The 5,969-nt window shown below is 32.4% G+C and overlaps 1 long non-coding RNA gene across 1 annotated transcript; it reads left to right on the forward strand.

Moving 5' to 3' along the window:
• Positions 1–6: 6 nt before the first annotated feature.
• Positions 7–5,610, forward strand: LOC150030278 (uncharacterized). Its single transcript, XR_016527107.1, has 2 exons — positions 7–517; positions 652–5,610. It is a non-coding gene; the product is annotated as an uncharacterized LOC150030278 (long non-coding RNA).
• The last annotated feature ends 359 nt before the right edge of the window (positions 5,611–5,969 follow it).

Here is a 5,969-nt window from a genome sequence, read left to right on the forward strand (position 1 = left end):
AATTAATCTTCCATACTTCACTGAGGTTAGACCCCGGACTTGCTGCTTATACTATCAGCTAGTATAAGTAGTTTGTTCGGTGAATTATAAGTATTATTTGATTGGCGATCTTTTGGGAGCGACACCAAAAAAAATCTGTCTAGCAGCTATTAGTTGTCGAGGTCGAGGAAGCTCCTCGATTTCTTCGATCACTAGTCGAAGGCTTCTCGTATTCTTCCTTGCTTTTCTTCTTTGAGACTTACTCTTCCTTTTATAGTCTCAATATAAACGAGATTCTTTCTGGACAAAATTTTGTTTATCTTCCAATGAGTTACTAGTGTTCATCCTTCATCTGCATCTTCCATTTGCTTTTCTTATTTTTGGGAGTAAACTTTCTGGAAGTCGGTCTTTTGTGAGACCTCCGGTGAAGAATAATAGGCTCAAGAGATCCAACTTGAATTAAACTCTCTGTTGCAGATAGTCGAACATCAGGATGAATCATCACTGCAGCGTGATTTGTTTCCGCCACATCGTCGAGGTCCAAATCAATCTTTTTCTCTTGAGTTAACTTTAAAATTAACTCCTTTAGTACCGAACACTTTTCTACTAGATGACTGAAAACTCGATGATACTTATAATAATTGGGATCATTTAATCTCCCCATTTTTGCAGGTCATTTACATTCAGGTTGTTCAATGAGTTGTTTCTCCAATAGTTGCTTTAACATATCAAGTAGATCAGAGTCCAGAAAATGATAGACTTTTTCTTTTCTCTTTCAACATCGGCGTCTTTTCTCGCCCCATAACTACATTTCTCAATCTTTTTCTCCTTGGAGATAAACTTTAAAGGGTTGGTATTAACGACCATAGCTTCTTTAGTAGCACCCTTCAATACCTTCTAGATGCTCTTTACCTCTTTTTTTTTTCTTTCTTTACTTATGGGACCAGTAAATCATTACTCCCTCCAATGCTTAGCTTCATATCATGAGCTTGAATTGCAAACTCTTCAAAGGTATGGGTTTTATCCCTTACAGGATATATAGAAGTCTCCAATGCATTCCTTGAGTGCATATTTCCACTGCTGACAGTTCAGTTAGTCTATCTTTGGAATCAAAGCTTAATGCTCTCCAGGGATTGATGCAGTCAATGACCGATTCACTTTTTGTTTTTTGGTGGCAATGAGCTCTATCATGCTAATGATACACCTAGTGTTGTACGATTGAGGAATTCTCTTTCAAGCTGTTCCCAACTATCAATAGTTTCAGGTTTATGGTCGGTGTACTAGTTGAAAGCATTTCTCTTCAGAGTTCAAATGAACTATTTGACCATCAAATCTCCTTGCATACCAGCATTTTCATATGTTTCGATGAAATGAGCAACATGTTGCTTTGGGTTGCCCTTTTCATCAAATTTTTGGAACTTGGGTGGCTGGTACCCATTTGACATTCTTAGATTGTCAAACCTCTTTGTATATCACTTGGAATACAAGAGCGAAGTCTGAGTATGTCCACCATATTGAGCCTTGATGGAGTTTGCAATCATTTCCTGTAATTGTTGAATAGATAGCAAAGCAGCTAATGTCGAATTTTGTGGTTGGCTTTCTTGCAGAATAGTTTTCTCTTTGTCATTATTCTTGACTACGGGTGTATGACTTGATTAAACAATGTCATGACTTTCAATGTGATTCTTGAAGGATGCAATTTCATAATCTCTTTCTTCGACTACCTTCATCAGCATGTTAATTGTCTTTTTGAGTTCAACCATCCTTTCTTCACTTTTTTCGACGTTGGCCATCACGACTGACATTATATTTGGATCTGACACCTCCTCACTTGATTGCTCAGAAGGTGGAGTGTGCTTATTAACTACAAGACTTTCTCTAATGACAATTTCGCCTTGCGGTTGTTTTGGAATTTGTTCCCATATATTCCTCGAAATCTCAAAGGGTGGCAACTCTTCAAATTATTGAATCCCCTTAGAGCGACTACGAGTAATTGATCTATTGTAGACTTCACTTGAAGTTTTGGGAGAGTTGTCTTTGGATGTCATGGCTTCTTTAGGTAAATCTTGTTGTAGAGAAAGAGATGAAAGGTAAAGATGGTCCTACTGAGCATGCCAAACTGTTCACACGAGATTTTCAAAGGAATTTAATTCGTGGAATTTTTATATTGGTTTTAATATAGTACATTAGATATATTCTTTAATGTTTGATCCTTTAATGTCTTCTTTCAAACAATAGATACAGTTTAGAATTTCTAATTCTTCAATCTTCAAGGAGTTCTTTTGAACTTCAATCCTTTGAAATTTAAGGAAGTTTTAATCTTCCAAGTCTTCAATCTTCCGAAGGTTCTAATCTTGAGATCGATTTGAGCTTCAATCTTCTGGAATTCAAGAAAGTTAATCTTCCAAGTCTTCAATCGTCAGAAGGTTGTAATCTCGAGATCAATCAGAACTTCAAAATCTTGAGAGTTTCAGAACTTTAATCTTGATCTCTAGAGCTTTAACACTTTGTTACCAATTCTTTCGATTCCCCTTTCCTCAAAAAATGAAAGGGCATGCCTCTATTTATAGAGGATTTCCATGGGCTTTAGGTGGGCTTGGGCCCAACCTTTTTTTTTGGGCTAAAGTTGGGCTTAGACCCAATCTTTCCTTTAGCCCAAATTTTCCATTATAGGCTTAAATCTGACTAGACTATGGACCCAAGCGACTTTAATTACTCGACCCGATCCAATTTACAATTTAAAAGCCCAATTGAACCTTCGACCGAATTTATCGATCGTGATTTAGGCTTCATCACCGTTGAAGTTGATAAGCTCATTATTGTGATAAAATGACTGGATGGAAGATACGTGAAATTTTGTAATTGGTCGAATTTCTATTCCAAAAACTATATTTGCATTCTTTAAAAATGTTGCTATCACTTAATTATTAGCCCTAAAAATGCTACCCGTTGCAATTACCTTAAAAGAATTTAATATTTACAAATTTGTCTGACACAAATTAATTAGAAAATTTTATATAATATGTCATATTATAATAACCTTCTAATATTTTCATGTGTTATTTTAAAAAATTTACCCTAAAAATACCGAAAAGCAAAAAAAAAACTCTGTTGAAATAAGGAAAAAAAGACTTACCTTTTTCAAAATTCAAGTGTGAGTTTTATAAACCAATATTAAATGAAAAAAATTCTTCCTTCTTGGAAATCAACAACATAGCTCGGAATTTTACAAACCTGTCAATTTAAAAATACATAATAAATATTATAAATATAACAAATTATGTGTACAATAGATACTCATTCTTAATGTCAAAAGCCAAATGTCACTCCCTCTACACCCCATGTATGTTGCCATGTGTCTTGTAAATACTCATTCTTAGTGTCCAACTCCTACTTGCTATTTTACCTATAAATAGAGGTATTTGATGGAGTTTGTAAGATACACACATTGGTGAAAATTCAAAGAAGGTTGGAGAGAGTGGATAAATTTCTTATTTCATATTTTTGTTGTTTTATTTTATTTTGTATTTATATATTATGTTTTATTTATTTTATTATATATTGTTATTATATTATATTTTCTCCATATCCATGTTCTTGTTGTATATCATTGTACTCCTAAGTTCACAACATATTATTAGCACAAGCTCCTGTCGTTTCTCCCTTAAAGGTAGGTCGGGTTTTTTTCCTCTTTATTATAATTAATAAATTTTATTTTATTTTTCATATTTAATATCTATTAAATTTTTAATATAAATATAATATTTTTTTAGAGTGCTACCATGACGAGTCTGAAAACATTAGAATTTGCTGCCCTTGATATTAACGGCAATAATTATTTGTCATGGATGTTTGATGCTAAAATCCATCTGGATGCTATGAATCTTGGAGAGGCTACTAAAAAAGGAAATATGACATTCAGTCAGGAAAAAGCAAAAGTTATGATTTTCCTTCATCATCACCTCCACGAAGGATTGAAAATGAAGTATCTCATAATAAAAGATCTCTGTATCTTGTGGAAAAATTTGAAAGAGAGGTATGATCATAAAAAAGCAGTTATTCTTTCTAAAGCTCGTTATGAGTGGATGCACTCGAGACTATAAGATTTCCGATCAGTAAGTGATTACAACTCCGCATTATTTAAAATTGGTTTGAAATTTTTGTTATGCAGAGAGAAAATTACTAACGTTGATATGTTTGAGAAGATATTTTCTATATTTCATGACTCGAATATGCTCCTGCAACAGCAATATCAAGGGAAAGGTTTTAAACAATATTCTGAACTAATTTCATGTATTCCCCTGACTGAACAAAATAACGAGTTATTGATTAAAAATCATGAATCTCGACCAACCAGAATGACACCATTCCCTAAAGTGAATGCTATGAATTTCAATAATAATTGTGTCAGGGTCATGGTCATGATTGTGGCAGAGAAAGAAATCATTATTATTTTCATAGTGGTCGTTCTAATCATTCAAATATCAAAATAACCACACAAATTAATGACCATAAAGGAAAAATTCCACAAGATAAGAGTTCGAAAGGTGTTGAAACTAAATTCTTCTGATATGGAATGATTGGCCATTGGTCACATGCCTGTCATACGTCAAAACACTCAGTCGATCTCTACCAAGCCTCCCTAAAGGAAAAAGTGAAAAATGTGGAAGTAAATTTTTCATACCAAGATAATGACATATTTGACCTATCTCAAGCAAATTTGGATGTGGCGGACTTCTTTGAATCTCTTGAAGAGAAGAGTGGTATGAACTTCTTTGAATCTCCTAAAGAGAAGAATGACACAGTTGGTAGAACATCAATTTTTTTTTTTTTTTTTTTTACTTTAAGAATATTTAGACTTAACATTGTTATTATTATTATTTTTTTTTATCTATCTTCATGTTTTTTAAATGTTAACTTTTGTATATTCCAAGTATTGTTTTTCTTATTGTAATTATTTTCTTTTAATGAAGAAACATGGATCATTTTCATATGTTAGGTGATTAAAAAATGAACAAAGAAGATATATGTTTGGCAGATAGTGCAACTACGCACACAATACTTACAAGTAGAAAATATTTTCTAAATTGACAATGTTGGAAGTAAAAGTCAATACAATATTAGGTTTTGTAAACCTAATTGAAGGATTTGGAAAAAAAAATATTATCTTGCCTAGAGGAACAAAATTTACAATTAACAATGCATTGTTCTCTAGTCAATCAAAGATAAATCTACTAAGTTTTAAAGATATACGTTGCAATGGTTATCATATTGAGACTGATAGTAAGAATAATGTGGAATATTTATATATCATATCTACGGTCTCATATGAAAAACGTATACTGGAAAAGTTGTCTACTTTATCTTCTGGATTATATTATACTCATATACGAGTAATTGAAATATATACAACAATGAACCTGAAGTTCATAAATCCAGATATTTTTGCTATTTGACATGATGGATTGGGTCATCCAGAGTCTATAATGATGAGAAGAATTATTGACAATTCAAATAGACATCTATTAAAGAGTCAGAAAATTCTTCAATCTAATGAATTATCGAGTGATGCTTGCTCTCAAGAAAAATTGATAATTAAACCATCACAAGCTAAAGTGAGGATTGAATCCCCTGCATTTTAAGAATAAATTCATGGTGATATATGTGAACTTATTAACCCACAAAGTGGACCATTTAGATATTTTATGGTATTAATAGACGCATTCAGCAAATAGTCACACGTGTGCTTATTATCAAGTTGAAATCTTGCATTTGCAAGATTACTTGCTCAAATAGTTAAGTTAAGAACACAATTTTCTAAGTATACAATTAAAACCATTCATCTTGATAATGCTGGTGAATTTACATACCAAGATTTTGAGAATTATTATATGTCAATTAAGATAATTGTTGAATATCCTATAACTCATGTTCATACACAAAATAGTTTAGCAGAATCATTCATTTCTTATGAGAGTTAAGCTTCCTAC

The sequence above is a fragment of the Benincasa hispida genome, unplaced genomic scaffold (genome assembly GCF_027475165.1).
Source record: "Benincasa hispida cultivar pf3 unplaced genomic scaffold, pf3_genome.v1.1 HicScf358, whole genome shotgun sequence".
NCBI classification, from domain to species: domain Eukaryota; kingdom Viridiplantae; phylum Streptophyta; class Magnoliopsida; order Cucurbitales; family Cucurbitaceae; genus Benincasa; species Benincasa hispida.